Source organism: Mycteria americana, chromosome 1 (assembly GCF_035582795.1).
Source record: "Mycteria americana isolate JAX WOST 10 ecotype Jacksonville Zoo and Gardens chromosome 1, USCA_MyAme_1.0, whole genome shotgun sequence".
Lineage (NCBI taxonomy): Eukaryota > Metazoa > Chordata > Aves > Ciconiiformes > Ciconiidae > Mycteria > Mycteria americana.
The window spans coordinates 139,117,467-139,132,462 of NC_134365.1; the positions used below are offsets into that span (position 1 = coordinate 139,117,467).

The 14,996-nt window shown below is 43.1% G+C and overlaps 1 long non-coding RNA gene across 1 annotated transcript; it reads left to right on the top strand.

The window, feature by feature from the left end:
• The first annotated feature begins 1,843 nt into the window (after positions 1 to 1,843).
• Positions 1,844 to 13,466, top strand: LOC142419344 (uncharacterized). The gene is made up of 4 exons (XR_012778541.1): positions 1,844 to 1,936; positions 2,860 to 2,986; positions 3,080 to 4,605; positions 6,067 to 13,466. It is a non-coding gene; the product is annotated as an uncharacterized LOC142419344 (long non-coding RNA).
• The last annotated feature ends 1,530 nt before the right edge of the window (positions 13,467 to 14,996 follow it).

The following is a 14,996-nucleotide window of genomic DNA, read 5'->3' on the forward strand; positions in this document are numbered from 1 at the left end:
GTTGCATAACCTTCAAAAGACAGTGACAGCTGAAATAACTCAGTAATTTTATGTAGCAATCAATATAATGGCTGGAAAAGCATGAGAAAGCATATATAATTTTCAGAACTCACTGCAAAAACCAGAAGTAATGTTTTTATTGAAAGAGATGTATTTTTATTTCAGGATAGATAATGTGCTTTTCTATACCGTTGGAAAAAACTCAGTGAAGACAAAGTACTTCAATTTTACCATGAGGCAAACTCAGCAAAATCAATTCTGTTGTCCTCATTGACAGTTATTAAATTATCTTGGAGTACAGCTAGAGCTTCCTTCTGTTTTTATGTTGGAATAGCTCACACAAATTAGTATTACTGCTTGTTAGCATTATTCTAGGTAAGCAATGCGAAAAGGAAATTCTTTCACTTATTTTTGTATTCAGTTTCAATGGGAGTTGAAATCACAGACACTCTATTAGAAGTTATTTTTTCATTCTTTGTATCTACCAAGCAGCATGTCGTCACATAAGCACTCTCATAATTTTGAAGTGAACGTGTTCAAGCCTGAGTCTTGACAAGGGTAGGAATTTCAAGTCTGCGTTTAAAAGAAAAGAAAAAAAAAGCAGAGTCAAATATATTGTTGACTGAAAGATGATAACTGCAGCTGTGGTTTTGGATTTGGAAACCTTGTGGTCCCTCCTGTTTCTTCTGCAGTTGTCCTGAGAGATCTTTCACCTGTTTGATTCTGCCCTCTCTTAACCCTTACTATTACCTTAGTCTGCAGATAGCTCCATTCTGAGTCTTAGTCTTTTTCTCAGATCTCTACCACTGAAAGTCTCTGCCTTTTAAGAATGGGGATATTATATTTATTTGTGTCTGACATTACAATAACAGATGCCATAAAAATAGACACAATTTTCTGTAGGAATTGCATGTGAACATTTGAGTGCACAATTTATCTCCTTTGCAGTTTTGATCAACACCCTAGAAAAATAATACCAGAAAAAATTTAAGAATAGAACATTGAAAAAATGCAGAAAAGAATTAATTAATAAAAATAAGAGCTAGTGCAGATATAAACTTCTGAGTACATTGAAATAGAATCTAACATGGCCCATATCTAAGTCTTCCCATGTCTTCCAAAAATAGCTTTGAACGCATGTTCCAAAAATCACATTAAACTGTATTAGCATGTTTGAAAGAAAGATGTGCGATAGTTAATTTTTTTTTTTGGACAATCCTAGGGTTTGTTTCTTTGTTTGTTTATCTTTTAATGCCAAAACTGAAACTTGAATAAACTTAATTAATTAATATCCTGATACATAAAACATAATTTTCTTTCTGGAGAGATTGGGCAGTTTTACCTTTGATTTTAAACCACTGAGCTTATTTGTAACAAAAAATTATTTTTCCCTTTTTAAAGATATTAAATATTTGCTGAATCAGCATTAATTTTTTAATTAACTTCAGTTGATTTGAATCAGTATTTGGGGGAATTATTTTTTTAAATTATTTTTCAACTTTTATCCAGCTCTAGTTTGGATATACTAGCCTTTGTTATCTTATATATTAGCCTAACCAGTTAATTATTCCTGGAAGTTTGCTATTGTTAAAAATTAATTTAGTATCGATTTATGCATATATTTTTCAAAAGTATATTTAAATTATATACTACTTTCTTTAGTCATTGAGTGGAGTAATTAATGGCTTGCATGAGGTTTTTCCTTCATAAATATCATTAAAAATTCCTCCCTTCAAATGGAAATTGAGCTTCATAGAGCTCGTTATGTCGTGACACAGTTACAGCTGTTTTCCTGTTCCAGCTCCGGGGGAATATATGTCCATTAAAGAGTCATTAGATAAAATCATTAGATAAAAACACACAATCAACTCCTCAACGGGAACAAGAACCCACACACCAAACCATGGGAGCACTCTAGGCGACAGGCTAAATGCAGGTAGTTTTTTACTTACTCTCCTTCCCTGACTTCATCGATCTATCACTGCTTCCTGCATGCTGATGTGGCTTCAGTGCACTGACATCAGTACAGCTGAGTGTTAGGTAAAGCCAGTGATATACTGGGTTGGGCTGCCTTCAGCTAGATCTGCATTAATAAATTAAATGGATTGAAGATCTTCCTGGGCACTGAAGTCAACTGGCCCACAGAATAGCTCACATCTATGGTAGCAAATTTTTGTCACCCAGCAGCTGGTGGCTGCATGCACACTGCCTATTGGGAAAGGTCCCTCGGACCCTCCAACTCCCAAACCATCAGGAATTGCTTGGGAGAAAGCTGGTTGATGTGGGTATATCTCATGCCATGCGCCATCCTTGGAGTTTATTAGTCTAGACAAACCTATCCTAGTGGCCAGAAGTGTTCCCATGCACCGTTTTATTTACTAACGAAAACCTTGGAAGCCTCACCATACTTGGAGTAAGGGTGACAGCGTGCAAGTCCCAAGGTGTTGAGGTGCCCTGCAGAGTCAAGATAGCTTTTGGGTAGGCATGGTTGCAAAAATGTCTGTCATTATGGACTTCCAATTAAAGATGGGCTTTGGGAGATTTTTTTGGTACGGATTTCTTTCTTGGATGCAAGTATCTAAATGCTACCCTAGGAGTCCTTGGCTTCACTGCTCTTCCAAGAAAGTTTCATAGTGATTGATAGTAGTGCAAAGCACTTCAGAGTACCTGAGGAGGAACAGCTAAGCTTAAAGGCAGGGCCACAGCTTATTCCTTATACTGCTTTAGCTACTACCGTGGGGGCACTTGAGTGGGAGCACTTGGCCAAACGTAGCATAGATAGTGTCACAGCAGAGAACACCCTGTATGAACGCTATTAAACAGGTACTAAACTACCTAAATTTTTTTCCGTTTTTGCAGATCCCTTCTTTGTTTTCTGAGAGGTGGGCACATCCCTCATCTGAATGGGAGGCTAGCACAGGTCTAAGAGCCTCCCATGGTGTAGCAAGTCACTCTAATACGGGAATTTTGCTGGTCAGTCTGTGAGGTAAGCCTTTATAACATCTGATGAATCCAGCTGGAGAGATTCTGAATCATGGAGCTGCTGTTAATAAAACACTGTTTACTTGCGTTTTTCTAGTATTCTGCAGGGGGTGGTGGTACAGTCTTCAGAAACCTGACGTTTTCAGTGAACTGGTATAGTTCAGAAATGAATCTTGGAAAGTGCAACTCACAAAAAATCAATACAACTTCTACTACAACTGTTTCCTCTTGACTGAGGGCCTGTTTTACTCCACAGACAGCTTTTTAGTTGACTGACCTGCAGATAGACTTAAGGTAGGTCTTCAGGTTACCATCTCCAGCTTTCTTTTTGTTTCCACATTTCCTCTAGTTTCTGTGTAAGTAGCTCAAGCTACTCACACAATCTCAGGCTGATAATCTAGAAGTGTGCAAGAGCTAGATCTGCGTTTCTGATTAGATGATTTGTATTTCTTTGCAGAGAGAGCTGAGCTCTTCAGCACAGAGAGTTATCCATTAGTGTTTATTACTGTTGGATCTCCTTTGGAGCTTTCTGTTGTCTAAGCTGAAATTTCAAGATAGCAAAATGCCATGTTTTATTTTCAGATAAAATCAGAAACAGAAAGAAGGAAATGGTTAAAAGCTTTCACTGGTCATGAAGTTAAATGGTGTTACATGTGCTGGGTTTATTTATATAAAGAACAATGATGGGGGGGAAAGAAAGAAGACAATTTATGCAAGAAATCTCTTTGCTTAATCTCTCTATATGTTTCTAAATATTTGTTCCCACTTCTCACTCACTTTTCCTTCCCAAAATGGAATGACTTTTTGTAATTGTTTTGGAAGCAAACCAGCAAAAGGTAAAGCCTTTTGCCTTGGTTCTGCATCAGTTCACAATGCAGGGAATCTAGCCACGGCTGTTCTCTGGGTTCTTATAGTAGATGGCACAAAAATGCCAACAGAAATTGGTACTGCTACTGCATTTCAGTTTTGCATATCATCTTTCTGTATCCCAGGATGTTCCTTTAGGCTGAGGTGTGTTGGGTTTTCGCAACAGGAGTAGTTTTGCCCACTGATTTTATGGGGAAGATTTACAACCAAGCAGTGAGTATAGGTGATTTCCAGTGTTTGTGAGAGTTCATAATGTAAAAGTCCCAGCTGCAACACAGCTCTGGATCCTATCTCTAGTTTTAAGACAATCTGAGACCCTAGAAATGAACAACACTGACTTTTGTCCTATTAAAAATCCAAGGCATTTCTCCCCTCACAACGTAGTCTTCAAAGTAAACTTGACCCTGGCTGTGAAATTCTCTCACGCATTGAGATACCAGCTTTTTGTATCCCGTGGACATGGCAGGTTTCTGACTGATGTTTGGTTTAGACATATACACAAAGTGCCTGAGGCACCCGCTGAGCCTAAACAAAGAAGCCTGGGGAAGGTCTCACCATATCTATTGTCTTACACTGACATCGGCCTTTCCATTACAAAGCCCTTCAAGACCAAAAGTAATCAATAATGATGAATGTGGTTTCTTCCCCGTGTGCATCTGAGACAGATGGAGAGTCACTGTGGACAACAATAGCCTGCAGGCAAGGGCCCTGACATGGTTGTTTAAAAAACCGCTGAAAACCTTACGTAAAAAAAAGGTACAAAGTTTTGTGGGGTTTTTCCATATTTGCCTGCTTGATGACAGATTCCTGCAGTGAGCAGTAACTGCATTGCATGCTTGCATGAGGATCAGTGCTGTCACTGGGCAGCATCCGTCTCTCAGAGACATGGCAGGCAGTTTTTCCGCATGATTCTCTCTCTCTGCATCTCCCTTCCTTTCCAAACTCCCGTTTCCCAAGCAATCTTTACTCCTTCCTCCACCTCTCTCCTCTCTTGCTTATGCTGTCTTCTTCCCAGCATGCTCGTTTACAGAGGCATCATATAGCTGAAAATAAATGCCTCAGTTAGTTGATCTTGGAAAGAAACTGGTTATGGACTGCGCTGCATTTCAAACCTCCTTACGTATAGCTGGGTTCAGTTAGGGTCAGATGGAGGAAGCAGTCCCACAGTGGCACATCCTCAAAGAGACTTCAGGTATCACCACGATGAGCATGGATCTAAGAAAGAAGTCCTGCCAAGGGGCCAGGACCTTGGCTTCATGTTGTGAGCGGATGCTGCCTATACCTTTTACCATCCCCACCTGCTCACATTTGTTCCACCCACAGCACATCTCCCCTTCGGCAGAGGTATATACCAGTCCTCTGATAAATGCAAAAAGAAGGGAAGTCAAAGCAGACTGGAAATGATCAGAACTTGATTATTTTTCCAGTATTGGTTTTGTTTTTCGGTCGCCTTAGAGTTCTCTTGTGATGCCAGTAGAGGTACAGCTGGGTAGTTGGGAGGGATGATGATGAGTCATTAGCGGTACCTGTAAAAGCATTTACAGTAGCACTCACTTAAGAAAATTATCTTAATAAAGCTAGGAGCAATGAGAGAACAAAACAGGAACACAGACAGGAACCTCTGAAGTTGGATTTGGCCCTCAGTTCCAATGGGATGAGAGACAAGCTTTCCTGTTTAATTGTTAATAACAGAAAGCCCAATATAAGCATATTAACAGGATTTTATTACAACATATTAGTAATTAATCAGCAACTGTCCTAATAATATTTTACACAGATTGTGCAGATTGTGCAGTAGTGGATATAAATAGGGAAGTATTACATGAAGGTCACAAGATAGTTTAGTGTTTTAATTAGCATATAATGGCACTACTTGATCTTAAGGTGTGGCTAACTTTGTTTCTGAATATACGATCCCCTCCCCATCAATAGGCAATCCTAGCTGTGTGAACTGCTCCACTGATCACCTAAAAGGATATGTAGTAATGCTGGCATGCTTTGCTTTTCTGGACAAAGGCGCATGCTGTCAGTCATCTGCAACACCTGGGCTAAATTATTGACCAATGTTACTGTCCCTGTGCATCGGGGGCGGGGGGGGGAACCATTGGAGACAAAGCTTGTGTCATCCAGTGAATGCTTCTTAATTCCCAGATTCTAATTTATATGAACCCTGGCCACGAGTGCATTTCTAACCTTTCCCTTCCCTTCTTTTCTCAGTGTCAGAGCTCCAGAAGAGCAGGCGTGCCCTGACCACTTCAAGCCCCATTTCTCCCACACCGGTGGAAAGGAAGGAGGAGGGCTGGCATTATGAATAATTTATTCCAGTCTTCCTGCATGGGGGAGGTGGGGAAATCAAAGGCTTCTGGAGTCAGTGGGGTTGCACTGTTGCAAATGAGGGCACCGTTTAGCTCTGGATCAGGCTAATTCCTCCCTGTGGACGGCCTTTGGAAGAAAACAAAAAAGCACACCCAAAGACAGATTGTTTCCTTTACATTACTAACAAAAGTGTTTATTCTAGTAAAAAGCTGGAGAGGAGCAATTAGACACTTCAGGGAATACGCTAAGTGAAAATGTGGTTTTGGTTATCCTGGAGTACAGATAATTTCCTAAATTGTCAGATTTTACTTCTTGTGGTCTCCAGTGACACAGTGACCCCGTTGTGGTAATGCTCCTCTGCCATGCTCTGAAAAATCCAATAACCCTTGCAGCCGCCCCGGGACGCTGCTCGTTGCTGCCCGCCCGAGCCCCAGAAATGTGCTGTGTGCCTTGTGGAGGGGACTTCCATGGAAAGCTGGAAGTCCCCTCCACATACAGCTGCCGCTGGGCTGTATATACTGCCCCGGCTACAAGGACAGCAAACATGTCATGTCTTGCTATGTGGAAGGGAAGGGATGGCAAGAGGAAAGCGATCCTAAAAGTCCTTCCTGTGGTTTATTTGCAGCAATTCTATATTTACAATATGCCTAGAAAAGCCTTCATCCAAATCTGTTTGGCAAGCTAGCTATCAGCTCCAGCACAAAAACTTTATTTACGTATCTAATCTCTACTGATCGGAAAAGATGAAGTAAGTAGGAAAGACCAGGATGGACAGAAGAGAATGAGTCAATGCAGGCTTTACTTTTAAAATAGCTCTTTCTTCATTATTTTATGTTTTATAATAAAGCCATGCCTAGTCCTCGAGCACGGATGTGAGTGTTTGAATCCTCTTTCTTCACTCTTTGTATGCCAAGTTAAGCATTTGTCCTGAGCCCTTGTGTCTGAAAGGGCTGCCCAGGCACTGGGGTGGGCGTCAAACAGCCCCAACAGCTTTCAGCAACCTCGCTGCATGGTTGGTTGTTATCCTTTCTTGCTCGAGGGTTGGTTCGCTGAAGTATGAGACGTTGTGAGCGTACTGTAGCTTTGCCATTTGTGTCCGTGTGTGAGTGTGTGTGTGAGTGCACACACGTGTCCACTACACCATGTAAGAGCGGTGAGGCAGCAGCCAGCCTCTCCTAGACACATCCCTGCTGCATCTGTCCATCTAGCTCAAACCATCTGCTGCTCTGAAGCCTCTGATGTCTTTCCTTCAAGGACATTCAACAGTGTTTCTTAACAGAAACAAAGGAAACCTTGAGAAACTAATACCCTTCCCCTATTTCAGTCTGGTATGTCCTCTAGTGTGGCCCCAGCTGTTTTCATTGTTGTCCACTGTATTTAAACAGAATTAAAAAAAAAAAATCTGTACCTCTCCTAATCTCTACTATCATTGAAAGTTTCCTCTCATCCCTTAAAGACTTGTACACAGTTCTAAAACAGAAGACAACAGCTTACAAAGATGAACCCTAAAAAACCCTCCAGTGATAATTAGGTAAGAATACCCCATTCTCCCTTAGATCCTTCCCCATTTTTTTTTTCCTAACCTCTATCCAAATCTCAGAAATTATATGTTTTGAAGGTCAGCAGACTTGTATATACTGAACTAGCCGATTTTGGGTAAAGCAGCAGGCTGAATTCCAGCATCATAACCTGCTGCTGGGTCTCCCTTCCTGCCTGTAGTCTGAGATCTACAGCTCAGCCTTCTGCAGCACGAATGGAGAGAGGCAATAATTTATATGGAAAGGTAATTGGTCCCTCTTGCAGATCACTGGTTTCATGCTTCTGATAAGACATCCATCACCACCCAGTTGTCAGTTTCCATCTTCAGATAGTTTTAATTCAATATGTACCTCCCTTCTCTGCCAAAGCTATGCAGTGACCTTCTCTTGAGTTGGCTACAGCCTGGGCATCATTAGCAAGATCCACACCTGAAAGGAAAGTCTGTAGGTTTTTGATCAAGCAGAGGTGAGAAAACACCGGTGTGACTAAAGATGCCACTAAAAGCATCTGTTGCTATAAAAAGCAATAAAAAGCTGTAAACCGTGAACAGAGAGCAGATGCACGGTCTTGGTTGGCTGGTCAGTGCAAACCCTGCCAGCTTTGAGCTCTTTTCCAAGCCTGTTGGCAGTGGCTCTGTCTTGTGTGGGCTGAGCTTTGGATTTCTCATGCTCTGTCAAACTACTCCTGCTGAGTCACGTGAACCAGAAACGTATAAAGGGGCACCATGTGTTGACTCCATGAGATGCACTGCACTCAGGGACTGGCCATACCAAGTCTTATCCTACAAGAGACTGGCATTGTGTTAATGAACAATTTCCTGATGGTCTCCTCTCTGCCATTGCATGAGTGTGTTACATTTTGTGCTGTATTACATGCCAGAGACCAGGCAGATCTAGGCTGGATGCAAAAAAGATGGAAAAAGGTGTGGCCACACCATCTTCTGTGTACTTTCTGTGCCTCACTAACAGACGTTACGTCCAAACCTTTCCTGTGGCATCATTCAGTCGAACATCTACTTAAACCACAAATGGTCAATGTATTGACTTCCAAGGGTAGATGCAGCCGTCCAAACTGAAGAGGTGGAACCTATTCTTCCTTAGAGATTTGGCTCCCTGAAAAAAATCAGTGGTGGCAAGAAGAAAATCTGAAATGAAACTTCTCGATCTGGCCCCACTTCTTCCCAGCTGGCTCAGTGTTCTCAGGGTGCAAGGGCTACGTCCGTACCGCTGGACTAAACACTCCTGGGACTGTTCTTAGCAGCTGGCAGGGGATGAGCCACCTCCATGGTATTACCCTCTCTCTCCCCCCAGCGCAGAGTGGCTGCAGGCAAACAGGCAGCTGGGAAGGGTCTCTGGGCTGTGCTAACTCCCAAACCATACCTGTGGACTGTGATATCAGGATGTGCCGAAGGCTTGCCAGAAACTGTTCTAATAAATTAACAATACAGATGATCAAGTTTCAGGGACTAGGAACGTTCCTTGGCACTGTAACTGATATACCACAGCAGAAACAGCCGAGCAGCCCACATTCTGGACAAAAAGCTCTGTATTTTCAGCTGACAGCGACTGTTTTCTGGTGTCTCAGACACCCTCGCTTCGGATTTCTAAGGCATGCTAGAAGCTGCCACATCAACACACCACAAAACTAGTTAGATATCTTGTCCATGTTGGACATTCATAGTTGGTAACTTAACTTACCCTCCATTTAATCTTTTTCCATTTCATCTCCTAGTTTTAACCATAGCCAAAAACAATGCTTGCAGTCCACAAGGAGTTTAAATTATACTGCTGATACTGAAATTACAGTGTTCATGCTTTAAATTATACTTCCAGCTTGGACGTTACCTTTTCTTACTACATCAGGATCAAACCCATGGGGCTTTTCCTTTCTGCATTGAGTCATCGAGTGAAAATGCTTTCCTTCTGCCTGACCCATGTGATCTGCTGTGATGGGCAGGACGCGGTTGTGTGTCAGCACCCAGAGCCCGGGTGGTGCCTTCTTGAGCTGTTTTTGCTGCGCTGAAACTGCCACCGCTCCTGTGCTCTCAGCACCGTGTGACAGGAATTATGTTGTGTTTGGCAAAGTCTGCCTGTTGTGAATTACCTTGTACACCTGAGTGATACATAAGTAAGGCCTAATAATAGCAAGAGCAAAAGCTGCTCCAAAGCACTTCTATGCATCATTCATAAGAGTAAGAGAGCTCACTGTTCAGTTCTGCTCTTGATCTTGAAGATACTTCTTACCGGGTGTTTTTTACTAGTCTAACTAACAGTGCATGCTCATTAGAAACTTGTTGTGCTTGGTATACACTCAGTCTCATGTTCATTAATGAACTCCACCGGTGCCCCTTGTCTCTTGCCCTCCATCCCTTGCCCTGCTGACGGTTACTCGCAGCACGATCCCACCGGAACTCGTGGGCCACGGTGCAAACCGAGAGCTGCCAACCTGACTGCACTTATGGATTTTGAGGGTGGGAGAAATCCCTGCAAATGTAATTTTAGTTTCTATTACACCAGTGGATTAGTTCTCTAATGTGTCTGTAAATGGGTATATGATTTACTAATCATTTAGTACCCACAGCTCTCTAGCATGTTTATATGAAAGCCACAAATATACTTTAATGTGGATAGAAAATGCTTAAGTGTAGCATTACCTAAATGAGCATCATTACCAAATGATAGGGTTTTTAAAAGTTTATTTATTTATTATTTATTTTTCCCTTTTATAAGATTGCATTTTCTTTTGCAGTCATTTAAAAATGAAACCTTTGAAGTTTCCATGGGTTCAGTCATTTGATTTGATGGGGTTGCAGAAGGACTGCCCCATTACTCTATGAAGGAAGACCAGTATCTATTTTCTACCGTAGTAGCTGGAAAGGAATTAGTTGACCCCGTGCGACTTTCCCTTCCATCACACAATTTCCAGATTACTCTCTGGTGTAATCTGGAAGTCAAAGGTAACTGTTTATGATTCTTGACTTGTCCATGCAGCCTGGGAACCATTTTAAACTTCTGGGTATTTCTTTATGAATGTCAGTGGCAGAGCTGGTCTTCAGCGCTGCAGAACAGCTTGACAGTCACTTGGCAGGCAGCAGTTGTGGGGTGTTTTCTGCATCTGTTTCTCACCTGCCAACATCTACTTGATGATAAACCTTGGGAGCAAAAATAGTCTTTCAGTTCGACTGTGCGTTGTGCACCATTAAGCTAGCCATGCTACCACATCCTTACGACAGAAAATGACTGCGCAAGATAGTGGAGCTGGCGTATCTTTTTCTTCTCTTGCGTTGTAATTCTGAGGGTGCAAGACCCTCATGAGCTGCGCCCACCTCACCTCTTCCTTCCAGAGAAGCCATTCATTGTGTTTCCTTTAGCAAGCACTGTGTTGCTGAGGAGGTAAGTGATGTCCCTCAGCTGTCCTGCTGTGGGACAGCGCTGATTTTCTTAGGTAGCTTCACCAAGCAAGTGCTTGAACACCAAAGTACTATCAAAATTAGTGCAGCCGTCATCTCTGTTGATGGTCTTGGCACAGAGGCTAAGGACTGAAAAGGTCTGGAAGCTGAAGTTCCAGAGAAATTATGAGTATGAAGGGTTAATTACATAGATGGCATGTGTCCAGATTGGAGGTGAGGGGTCCATTTTTTGCTTGACACTTTTGTGTCAGTTGCTGTTTTCCCTCAGTTTTCTAGTTGTTCTGGGCAAGTCACTCTTCTGCTGTACACTGTACTAAAAGTCAGGCAGGGACCAACCTGGGTCAGGAGGGAGGCTGTCAGGGCCTTACCCCCCTCACTCCATCCCAGCTGGTGTGTTGTCCCTTCTCATGGTGTATGAGACAATTGCTGTGCTAGGCTGCAGGGTCCCTCTCCATTTGCAGCAGGGTTGCGTTCGTCCCACGTGCTTCCAGTTTAGCAGAGCAAATCCAGTTCTTTCCTCGCCACGGCAGAACATACCGCTTCTGACGCTTTGGGTTTTTTGCAGATCACCTGTGGTGAAAAAGTGAGGCTGTCCGTTTCCAAGAAAGTGAAGCTGACAAACAAAAATAGATAATCTGTCCTTCAGGTGAGCTTTCTTTGCAGTACAGTGTGCTAGCTATTGGAGCCTTGTGGAGAAGAACGGTATGAATTCCATGGTCAGGGACTTAATAATTCTTAGAAATGAATCATTGTTGTCAGAGTTTCTATGGGAACGGAGAAATAAATGAATATTTAGGCTATTTTCAAATTAATTCTATCAGAAGATCCAAAGGTTGTGCAATGGCTAGAAGTATACAAAGAAGTAAATCATTGTTTTATTTAGATTTCGCTAGTTACTGTTACTGGTTTTTTTTGAAAAGTATGTTTTATACAGCTTAGTCACAAAATATTTAAACTCAACAAGACAAACAGGACATTTGGCTGTAAGTTCAGAACAATGAACTCATGAGGTTTATTTTTATATGCAAGTTCGACTTGGATGCGTGCCATGTAACACAAAAAACCAGTTACCACTTAATGCCTTTTTTTTCCTCTCTTGAAGTGATGAGGGCATCTGGATCCCATTTTAAATTGCAAACTAGGCTTTTTAGCTTTTTAAAACAATTTGCATAGCTTGAACTAATTGATGCTTTGGTTGATGTGTAGGCAGTAAAAGACAACATGACCCCAAGCATGAGAGCAGTGAAGGAGAATTGCATGAATTTTGGCATTTCCTAACTTTTAAGAGCTTGAATTGGCTACCCGGACATTTCAATGTAAGCAGGGCATACGCGCAGTGGATGTCATGAAGTAATACCAGGAGAAGACCCCTAGGATAAGCTATGCATGTTTCCCAGCATCACAAATAAATGTTCACAGAGCCTAAATATGCAGCCTAATGTTCCGTTACCTTGAGCAAAGCCAACAGCCTCGGCCAGATGTGTCTGTCCCTCGTGAGTTAAGAGCTGTTCGCTGCAGTCCCCGAAGCACGTGCGAGCTCCTGACGCCAGAGGCCTAATTTCTGTGATCTGCACTATTTCTGCTGATACTGGGCTGATGTCCCTCAGTTCCAGCTGGCTGGACCAGCATCAGCCAATGCCCAGCCAATTTCCTCTCAGGTTTGGGAGTGATGGTTTCTTCTCTCCAATGAAACTCAAGTCTCTGCAAGCAACCCCCTGGTTATGTTCAAGAATGACACTTCGCCAGCCCAAATAAAATGTGGCATCTTATGGCTGAACTACCATTGAAGCGGGTACTGCAGGAATGAGACGCCCCCGGTCGTATGAAATAATGGAAACCAGGAGGAACAGAGAATTTCTACTCGAGACAAATCCAGTTTGCATGAAAATGAGGAAACCTGTCCTATACCCTTCCAAATCCTAGTGTCAGATGCATATTCCTAAAAGAGATGGCTTGGATTAGGTTCTGCCCAGGTTATAGCACTTAGAGCAGTGTGGTGAGGATGGTTGGAGGAGGCATTGCCGAGCCAGAGCGCAGTGCTACAGACTACTGAGGCGTTTCTGCAGAGCTGTGCAGGAACTCAACTCTCGACAAAACATTTTGGTTTCATGATACAGCTTGTTCTGCCAAAAGCATTCTGGCATTTTGATCGTGCTGCCCTTCAACCTTCTGCAGCCTGCAATTCTTCACAGACAGCTTGGCTACAATTAGAGCTTTTTTCAGAAGATGGCAAAATGCATACTCTGAATCCCAAGAACTGGGGAATGACTGCTGCTTGAAGAAAACGTTGCTGGATTTTTTTAAACTTGGACAGAAACTTCTTTGTTCCTTGTTCACAGCAATAATTAAAATGATTTACCTGAAGTGTTCTGAAGCATTTTTCTTTGAGGCAGATACTTGCCTGGCACCTGGGAAGGGTGAGCCCCTGCAACGACACTGTCAGGGGACGGAGGGGCTGGGGAGCAGCTCTGCAGGAAAGCCCTCAGGTGGTGGTGGGCAGCTAGCTGAATGTGAGCCTGTGGTGTGCCCTGGCAGCAAAGGCAGCCAGCAGCTCCTGAGCTGTGTGATCAGGGGTACGGCCCGAAGATCAAGGGAAGGGATAGTACCCCTCTGTGCGGCACTCGTCAGACCACGTCTGGATACTGAGTCCAGTTTTGGGACCTGACACAAGAAAGATGTGGACAAACTGGAGGGAACTCAGGGGAGGGGCCCCAAGGTGGTGGGGCTGGAGCACTTGCCCCATGAGGAGAGGCTGGGGGAGCTGGGCTGGAGAAGGGATGGCTTTGGAGCACCTAACAGCCCCCAGCACTGACGAGGGGTCATGGAGGAGATGGAGCTGGGCTCCTCACAGCGGTGCAGGGTGGTAGGGTGAGAAGCAATGGGCACAAGTTGAAATGAGAGAGGTTCAGGCTGAGTATAGGGAGAAACTTTCCCCATCGGGCAGCGGAGCGGGTCACCCTGAGCGGCTGTGCCGTCTCCATCCTTGGAGGGTTTCAGGCCCCCACTGGGCCAAGCCCTGAGCAGCCTGGTCTGACCCCAGCGCTGGCCCTGCTTTGGGCAGGAGGGTAGACTGCGTCCCTCCCAGCCTGATTTAGCCTATCATCCTCTGACCTTAATCAACTGAAAACGGGGTCCTGCTCTAAACACCCTTAACAAGTGGCAGTGCTGCCCACGCTGCCTACAGCAGCCGTGCTGAGCCTGAGATCAGACCGTGCTCATTGCAGATACGATGGGCAGCCAGCACATGGTGGGCCACCTTATTCTTCCTTTTTTGCTTTTTAAAGGTATTTGAGAAGCTTGTGAGGTCTGGGTGAGTTTTCCAAATAGAAACCTAACCACACAGATTCATCTCTGTGAAAACCATATACGGTCTTAAACAACCGTGCTCAGGTCAACGCAATGTTACATTTTACTCTACGCTATTTGATACAGATTAGATTTGTAAATTGAGAAATACTGTAGCGGCCATTGCCAGGGCTGAGCACTCCAAGAAGTATTAAGTTTAAAGTCAATTCAGATCTGAACACTGGAGCTGTATCCACAGTCTTGCACACCATCCAGCTTTTCTTAGTATCTATCACTGTTACTACTTGTTATGACAGCTACATTATTTGTGAGGTGATGGAACGTTATAAAACAAAGCAGAGCTGTGTAAAGTATCAAAATTCCCTTATTGTGAGTACTTTTGTCTTAGGTTTCATTATTTTTTGGGTCATCCAGAATGTACATTTGTATATTACAGACATGATAAATCTCTATATTAATCTGTGTGACCTGCGTTTGCCCTGGCTCATGCAATCTCAGTATTTCCATGGTAAGAAATAACAGAAGACTTGATGTAGAAAATTCAAGGCATTTACTGTGTTTATAAAACTCACTATGG